The sequence below is a fragment of the Rattus norvegicus genome, chromosome 8 (genome assembly GCF_036323735.1).
Source record: "Rattus norvegicus strain BN/NHsdMcwi chromosome 8, GRCr8, whole genome shotgun sequence".
NCBI lineage: Eukaryota > Metazoa > Chordata > Mammalia > Rodentia > Muridae > Rattus > Rattus norvegicus.
This window is the reverse complement of record NC_086026.1, coordinates 53,945,409-53,954,400: the sequence shown is the minus strand read 5'-3', so window position 1 is coordinate 53,954,400 and position 8,992 is coordinate 53,945,409. Positions and strand designations below refer to the sequence as shown.

The window sequence follows — 8,992 nt, the reverse complement described above, 5'->3', positions numbered from 1 at the left end:
TGTTTACTGGACTTTGACTGAGGTCTGCTTGGTGATTCATGATACTGTAATAGGATCTAAAGTTAAAGATTAATGATATTTTTTTTAAAAGAAAATAATCTATCCTAGTGTATTCATTGCCTTGTCCCATTTCCCAGGTATTGTGCCCCTGTTGTGTGTATTTGAGTACATACACTCAATCCTGACAGCATAGTTTTTAGTAGGACTAAGGCTTCTTAAAGCTTTTGCCAGGTGGAATCTTCCCCTTGTCAGACAGTGATGAGTAAATGAACCAGGAGGGTATGGAGGACACTTTAGAAATTTGCTTATTCCTTCAAACGGCTCCTTGTCGAACGTGGTAATACTTACCTTTGGTCTCAGCACTTGGGAGGCAGAGACAGGTGCATCTCCATGAGTTTGAGTCCAGCCTACTCTACATGAGTTCCAAATACAACCCAACCCCATCTAAGTAAAGTAATATAAAATGGAAATTAAAAGGAAGTGGGGACTGCAGATAGCTCGGTTGGCTAAGTGCTTTCGATGCAACATTAGAACCTGATCCCAGCACCCTTGTAAAACCTGGGTTATGGTGGCCGCTCAGTGGTGGTTCATGGCTTTCATTGCAGCACTCTGGAGGTAGAGGTAGGCAGATGTCCAAGTTCAAAGCCAGACTGGTCTGAAGAGTGATTTTCAGGACAGCCAGGGCAATTCAGAGAAATTCCATCCTGAAAAACAAACAAGAAAAAGCCCTCCATCTAGGGGCTACAGTCATTAGGTTTGGTGGCGCATCCTTCTAATCCCAGAGGCAGGCGTATATTTGTGGTTATTCAAGGTTAGTCAGATCTGGGGTTGGAGATTTAGCTCAGTGGTAGAGCGCTTGCCTAGGAAGCGCAAGGCCCTGGGTTCGGTTCCCAGCTCCAAAAAAAAAAAGAACCAAAAAAAAAAAAAAAAAAAAGGTTAGTCAGATCTGCAAAGAAAGTTCCAGGGCTATACAGAAAAACCCTGTCTCAAAAAAATAAATAATAAAAAATAATTTTTGTCTTATACTTTTTTAAAGTATATCATGTATGTGGATACACTGTCCCTTTCTTCAGACACACCAGAAGAGGGCATCAGATCCCATTACAGATGGTTGTGAGCCACCACGTGGCTGCTGGGAATTGAACTCAGGACCTCTGGAAGAGCAGTCAGTGCTCTTAACTGCTGAGCCATCTCTCCAGCTCATCTTTAATTTTAAAAATTATTTTATGTGTATGAGTATTTTGCCTACATGTGTGTATGTACACCACTTGAGTCCTGGTACCTGCAGAGGCCAGAGGAGGGCATTGTATTCCTTGAGACTAAAGTTGGAAACCATTGTGAACCACATGCTGGGAGTCAAACCCAGGTCCTCCAGAACATCTGCCAGTGATCTTAACCACTGAGCCAACTCTACAGCCCCCAAGTATACCCTTTTAACTCATTTACGTGATTCTATTTTACATATATAAGATGTATATAAGCACACTGTAGTTGTCCTCAGACACACCAGAAGAGGGCATCAGATCCCATTACAGATGGTTGTGAGCCACCATGTGGTTGCTGGGAATTGAACCCAGGACCTCTGGAAGAGCAGTCAGTGCTCTTAACCACTGAGCCATCTCTCCAGACCCATTTACCTGATTCTTGAGTTCGATCTTCATAGATGACAAGTTGTGTTACAATGTCAAATAGTTGAAAACGCCTCATAGCTCCTAAACATCTTTTTTTTCGGAGCTGGGGACCAAACCCATGGCCTTGCGCTTCCTAGGCAAGCGCTCTACCACTGAGCTAAATCCCCAAACCCACTCCTGAACATCTTAATCCAGTTCTGGGAAACACCTGGGTTAAACCCTGTTTGATCAGGTTTATTAACAAACCAGAACAGGAACTATCTGAGAGAGTGGGCCTGCAAATCTAAGGCATCAAGAGAAACAACTGGGGAGCTGGAGTAATGACTTAGTGGTTAAGAGCACTGACTGCTCTTCCAGAGATCCTGGGTTCAAATCCCAGCAACCACATGGTAGCTCACAACCATCTGTAATGGGATCTGGTGTGAATGAAGACAGCTACAGTGTACTCGTATCATAAAATAAATAAATCGTTTTTTTAAAAGAAATAACTGATTTTATTTCCCAATTAAGTGTGCATGCAGTGCTGGGTATCAGATTCAACACCTTGCATACCAAACAGCATGCGCTCTACATGTGCTGCGCTCTCCAGTCCTTAGTGCTTGTTCTCTCCTCCTCACAGTCAGGTCCTGAGCCACAGAAGAGCCCATCTGCAGTCGTGGCCAAATTTCTCACACCGCTTGATTGCATTAGGTTTGCATACAAATATGGATTGTGCCCATTTTCCAACTGATAAAATAGTGGCTTTACCTCTGTTAAGGTAAAGTTTGAGCACTCTTTCCATCAAATTTGATGGAGCAAGGTGGTAGCTGGCATCACTGATGCCACCATACCTATACCACACCTATATGCCTACACCAATGGTAGTATTTAGGACCTAAAGGGGTCACAGAGGTGTATGTCACTTCCTAGGAAGACACAGCACAGGTCTACTTACTCCACAACAAACCAAAGTAAAGATACCACCTGTCTTAGGTTCCGTGGCTGTGAAGAGACACTGTGACCAAGCAACTCTTTTTTTTTTTTTAAGTTTTTTTTTTTTTTTTTAAGATTTATTTGTCCATTTTATGTATGTGAGTATTCTGTAGCTGTCTTCAGACACACCAGGAGAGGGCATCAGATTCCATTACAGACGGTTGTGAGCCACCATGTGGTTGCTGGGATTTGAACTCAGGACCTCTGGAAGAACAGTGAGTGCTCTTAACAGCTGAGCCATCTCTCCAGCTCCCAAGCAACTCTTTTTTTTTTTTTCCCCTACAGAGCTGGGGACCGAACCCAGGGCCTCGAGCTTGCTAGGCAAGCGCTCTACTACTGAGCTAAATCCCCAACCCCTCCAAGCAACTCTTAAAAGGGACATTTATCTGGGATTGGCTCACCTATTCAGAGGTTCAGTCCATTATCACGATGGCAGAAAGCACAGCAGCATCCAGGCAGACATGATGCTGGAGAAAGAGCTAAGAGTTATACATCTTGATCCAAAGGCAGTCAGGACAAAACGGACTTCCAGGCTGCTAGGAGGAGGGTCTCTAAGCCCACCCTCACAATGACACATTTCCAGCAAGGCCACACCTACTCCAACAAGACCACACCTCCTAATTATGCCTCTCTCTGGGCCAACCAGCATACCACTAAAGTCCAACTTAGTAAACCAATGAATTTCACTAGGGTTACTTTATTTTTATTGTAGTTACTTATGGGGTGATAGGTTACTTACAGGAGTAGAAATGACTCAAAGATAGGTGCATCACCACCCACCCCAGCATGAGAGCTCACAGAGCGGAGAACTCAGCACAATACAGAGCCTACAAGTGGCTCAACAGCCTGGAGAGCGACTTTCCCAAATGATTCAATTGGTTTAAACCTCTTCCAGGCAGCTGTTGTGGTCTGTCTTGTTTGAAGCTCAGCTTGTCTGAGAAGCACTCTTGCTTATCTTTTATTCCTTACTGTGGCAGGGAGGGGCCTAGAGAATCTGGTCAGTTTCAGGGACTTCCTAAAGCTATTTTGAGTTGTTTACCTTCCTTAAGGAACTTCCCTGCAGGAAGAAATGTTTCAATCTTGAGGAAACTATTACCCAACAAGAGGGATCCTTTCTGGGAGAGGGGTTAGACTACAGAGGCCTCTGGCCAAATGAGTAACATTCACCCTCTTCTAGCGCCAGAGGGAGCACAATTTGAGAAGAGGGACAGAATGGGAAATGCGCCAAGGCAAAAAGACAGGAGGAGTGTGGAAACCCACTCTTGACAGCCACAGCTAAGTGCAGAAGGCTTTGAAGAACTCACCCTTCCTTCCACACCCAGCCTCTGCCCTCTCCCCTTGCTTCCATTTCGGAAAGTTTGAAGCATGCTTGGAAAGTTGTTCTCTGCTGTCTTCTCTTCCTCCCCCTTTTCAGCTCTGCGCAGAGCTCCCAGCTGCTCGACCTCTTGCATAACTGTGAGAGAGCACTGAGCTTCCTGATGGGCTCCAGATGTGCAGTGGGAAGAGGGTGGAGGAGTGGGGGCAGGAGGTCTTTAGTCCCCTGAGTGCTCTAACTGTGGGAACACAGAGACTGGACACAGCCGGAGATAGGACAAATTTCTTAGAGCCTTGATCATAGGGTCAGCTGGACAGCGAGACACTGAGAAAAATTAGCTGCTTTTTTAAACCCCCTGCCTCAGCATCATCTGCTTCTGGCAGGTTTAATTATTGTATGACAGTTCTCCTGACCAAGTCAATAAACAGCAGCTGGAGGTTAAGAACAAGATGAGAGAGTTTGAGATACCCTAATCTGAGCCCCTTCTCCAAATGCTATGTCTTCTTCACATACAGAACAAGATGATTTTGGTTTGTTTTCTCTTTTTGCTCAAGAACATACGAGGACAGCATGAAAATCACTGTTGCGACTGATAAGTGCCACAGGAAGGTTGGCCACTTGAGCCTCCAATGATATTTAGAGAGGTGGAAAGAGACTGCAAAAAGCTTGGGTTTCCTGGTGACCACTGAGTATGTTGCACCTCTATTGGCTACAGTAGGTGGCAGGTGGGACCCTTTTTCCTCCTCCCTCTTGTCCACTGCTCGGCTGTCTCCGGTTTAATTGCCAGCAGTGGGTGCCCCCTACTAATGCTAGTTCTGTCAATGAGTGACCAAATTCCTGCAGTGCAGACTCCTGCCACTCCTGGGAAAGACTGAGGAGGTCACAGAACAAAAGCCATTGGAACAGAACAGAGCTTGTCCATTCCAAAGAGGACTTTCATTTTAAATTTTTTCCTAACCCATCCCATCTGGAATTTAGGCCGGACTTGGGGGCTTCCGGCCCTTTCCTTCACTGAGGAAGAGCGTCTGCCAATCCTTTAGTGCAGGTTAAAGAGGCCCAGTCTAGTCGAGTTCAGCTCCCGTGAGGCCTCCCAGCGGTCTCCTGGGGCAAAAGCAGGCTTTGCAAGGTGCGGCTCCACTGTCAGCTTGGATTTCGGGGTGGGGGTTGAATTGCTGAGTGACTTTGCCAGGCTGGGTTTATAGACCGCCCCCCTCTTTTCTTCTTCCTCAAACTCTCACTCTTCAGCCAACCTGTCTTTCTACTCTGCCTCCAGCTCCAGCTGTAACCCAACAAGTCTGTATTGGAGGTGAATGGACAGAAACAAGAGGGCGAGCGATCTCCATTCGGCTTTCCTGGGTCTTGAGGTTTGCAGTACACTTGTTTTTGTTTTTGTTTTTCGAGACAGGGTTTCTCTGTGTAGCCCTGGCTGTCCTTGAACTTATTCCGAGGCCAGCCCGTCTCGAACTCACAGAGGAGATCCACCTGCCTCTGCCTCCCGAATGCTGGGATAAAAGCCACCACCATCTGGCTTGCACCACACTTTTTTTTTTTTTTTTTTGGTTCTTTTTTTTTTTTTTTTTTTGGAGCTGGGGACCGAACCCAGGGCCTTAGGCTTCCTAGGCAAGCGCTCTACCACTGAGCTAAATCCCCAACCCCAGCACCACACTTTTAACAGGCCTTCACGTTAATTTCTGAAGCCTGATGTGCAATTATTAACTCGACCGGCAGCTCTCTATGGTGGGGCTTGGACTAGCAAAGGGTAGGGGCTGAGCTGGGTGCCCTCAGTAGATGTTCTGAAAAGAAACTTGAGCATCTGTGGTAGGACTGTGCTAGGGCTCATTGGGAGTCAAGCATCTTGGGTAGGGCAGGGTAAATAAAGAGCTTCGAGGCCTAGAGTGGAGGGAGGGTGGTCTAGGAGGGTCGGAAGGAGAGGGCGGGAGGAGAGTATGCATGGTGGTGGCCCTGGTGGTGGTGGTGGTGGTGGAAAGCCCAGCTGTACAGATGAACAAAGCGGGCGCTGTGCAAGCGGGGGAGGTGCTGCTGTGGGAAAGGCTGGGTGGGGGCCTTGGGCTCCAGCACCACAAGGGCGTCTTCTCTAGCTGGCCAGGAGGACAGGACGGGATGGGGGCGGGGACTCAGGGAAGGGGGGCGGGACAGTCTCCCTCTCCTCCTACTCAGCTGGCTCCAGGGGAAAAGCAACTGTGTCCTCGCCAGCCTGAGGCTGCCGCGGCCCACTTGGGCGAAGGGGCCGGTATCCCTCCAACTCCCCACAAGGTAAGCGTGCCCCTCCCACTATGCCTTGGGGTTCCATTCGCCGTTTGGCCGGGTCTACAGAAGGGAAGGTCCCCGGGACCAGACGAGACCAGTCTGGCCCAGAGAGCTGGGTAGAAAGGTGCGGAAAAAAGGGGCCATGCCAGGTGAGTGCGTTAGCGGAAGGGGCTTTGTGGGCCACCCTCGGCGGACCGCTTGCTTTTGCCCTCCTGAGTCGTTGCCAGCGCCACCGCCAGAGGGGGCCCTGGTATTATGCGGAGGGACCCCCCCTTCCCGAGCCTTGCGGGATCTCGAGTCTCTTGTGGGCACCCCGACGGCCAGTATCCCACACTCGCAGTCTCCGGGTGGGTACGCGCGCTGGACCTTGTCTACAGCACCCCACATGGCTCCTCTCCACATCAGCAGGACCACAGGAAGGGGGATCCCCTAGGCGTCCCTGCTCTTGTCCTAGTACCAGCTGCCTGGATGGACTTAAACAGATGTGGAGTCAAACTCTCAGGCGCGAGAGAGTCAGGGAGGAGTCCTGGGGTTTCCACGTCTAGGGTCTCCTGGGCACTCTTCCAGGACCCCCGTTATCTTGGAGGGTTTCGGGCGACCTGGGATGACTGAGCCGTAGGCTCTCGCTCCGCCTCCGCGGTCTGGATCCAAATACAGCGCGGAGTTCCCCAACAGAGGCCGAGCCTCGTCATCCGGCTCCCCCGGGATGGGGAAGCGCGGGCAGGCGGCTGGGTGGGGCCGCGGGGCGCAGGGTTGCCCAGGCGCCGCGGACGCTTCCGCCCAGGCCAGCGCAGCGGGGACTTGGCCCAGGACCGCACGGCTCGGCGGGGGACCCAGTGAGCCGGGGTGGGGCTGCATTCTGGGCCCGTTAGCTCAGCGGTCCCGGAGGCTCGCGGAGACTGACTCATCGCACTTCGGGCTCACCCACAGCGGTCACACAAACAAAACCGGCCACTAACACGGGTGTCCGCACAGCTCCCACGCACAGCATCCCACGCCTCACCTCCGCGCACCCGCAGGACACGTCACACGGACAGTCCAGTGTCACACCACTGGTGCACACGTGAATCCTTCACATGTGCCTCGACTTCACACACTTAGTACGCTTCACACCACGCACTCCACGCGCTGGGACGGGTCCCCCGGGAAGGCTGCTCCTCTCACGCAACCTCCCCGCAGGCACGCACCTCCCTCCACATGCCAGCCCCCTTCCTGCAGCTGCAAGGCCGCCCCCTTTCCCTGCCGTGCAAACAAGCGACTTCTTCTCTCGGCCTTGTTGAAGAAAGGCCGCTTGTCCCCGGGGCCGGACGGGAGGGGCAGCCACAGCAGGCGGCCCAACACTGCTGCCTTGTCCCACCCGGTGGCCTGGGGAGGGCCAAGCCCCTGGTGTGCGGAGATCAAGAACCCTGCGGGTTTCCAAGAAGTGCACTTTTCGGCGTCGCTCTCCAATACTCCTCCACCCGAACAACTCTTCCACCCCAGCTACTCTTCCCAGCTCTTGTTTTCTCTGTCCCTGGACTGTCCCAAGACTCTTCTCCCGCTTCTGGGGATTCTTTTCCTAGCTGCCCTTCGGTCCCCCTCTCCGAGGTGCTCTGAAGCGCCTGGTTCTTCTTCTTCTCATATTTGGGGACTGTATCCCAAGTCGTGCCCCCCACCACCACAACCATCACCACCGCGCACGCTTCTGAGGATCCCCTGGCCTCTCCTACAGTATAGTCTTCTAGCTCACTGTCTCAGCACCAGCACTGCTGTTATTTTTTGAGACAAGGTCTTTGGAAACCCAGGCCGAGGCTGGCCTTGAGTGCCTGATATCCTGTCACCACATCCGGAGCACAGGGAATTGGGTTTACTGGCTTGTACCACCACACCCGGCTCTCCTAGCCAGCTTTCGGTATTTCACACTCTATTATCCCTGTGCCTCGTCCTTTCTACAGACCTCCTTTTCTCTCTGCCTATTTTTCTTATTTCTAATTTCTTCTCTACACGCCTGGCCCTTGGATACTCGCCCTGCCTCTCCTGGGCATTCTGCCCGCCCAGCCTCAGTTTCCTTCCCGTCCTGACTCCTTCCTCTGCCGGTGGTGGCCCTTCCTCGAGGGCGGATGTGAGCAGGGAAGACGAAAGTCATTGTGACCAGAAAGGCCTTAGCCTACAGCTATGCATTCCCCCTGCAGAACCACCAGCTGGTCTCGCGAGACCCAGGTGAGGGAGGGGGGCCTGACTTTTAACTCCAAGGCTGGCTTTGGACCTTTAAACTTGGGCCCATTGGGATCCCAGGGACTTTCATCAGTGCTTGCTGGTGCCAGGGCTGGTTGGCTCTTCCCAGGACTCCCTTTACTTTTATTCAGGTGCTAAGACCCGAAGACAGGTGTTGTCTGCTGTTGGAGCATTGGGTTTGGGGCTAGGGTTACCTGTGTAAGTCCTGGTCTTTGTACTCCAGGGCATCTTTCCCTAAGTTGATAATACAGTCACAGCCAGGCCCCTAACCACCTAGCTGGCTAGGAAGTGCTTGGGTGTCTTCATCTGGGTGTAAGAGGGCTTTTTTTTTTTTTTTTTTTTTTTTTTTTTTTTTTTTTGGCATCTGGGCATAGCCGAGTAGGTAATTAAAACCTTGGATATAGGTAGCAGCTCGCTGGGACCATAGCAAGCCAAGCCAGCCAGTGGTTGGGGGTGGGGGTGGGGGACAGCACTGTTTCTCCTCCAAGGGACATGGGATTGGGGTCAGAGAAGAGGGCACCTAGGCCACCGTGAGCTCCCTCTATCAAAGCACCGTCTGAGCCCAGGTCAGGTTGGTTTGGTGTCCTTTTCC

The 8,992-nt window shown here is 51.1% G+C and overlaps 1 protein-coding gene and 1 long non-coding RNA gene across 8 annotated transcripts in view; one reads left to right on the top strand and one right to left on the bottom strand.

Annotated features, from left to right (window-relative positions):
• Positions 1 to 1,923: 1,923 nt before the first annotated feature.
• On the bottom strand, positions 1,924 to 6,081 carry LOC134480161 (uncharacterized). The gene is made up of 3 exons (XR_010054367.1): positions 3,908 to 6,081; positions 3,005 to 3,070; positions 1,924 to 2,807 (listed from the first exon to the last, which is right to left on the bottom strand). It is a non-coding gene; the product is annotated as an uncharacterized LOC134480161 (long non-coding RNA).
• Positions 6,076 to 8,992, top strand: part of Phldb1 (pleckstrin homology-like domain, family B, member 1) — a 47,988-nt gene continuing 45,071 nt past the window's right edge. For 4 of the 7 annotated variants that reach the window (XM_063264879.1, XM_063264878.1, XM_063264877.1 and 1 more), the window contains exon 1: positions 6,076 to 6,192. The gene's annotated coding sequence lies outside the window, so the exon portion shown is untranslated. Of the gene's footprint in view, positions 6,193 to 6,232; positions 6,336 to 8,992 lie in introns of those variants that run through there. The other 3 variants (NM_001400943.2, NM_001191578.3, XM_063264880.1) reach the window with 2 other exon arrangements.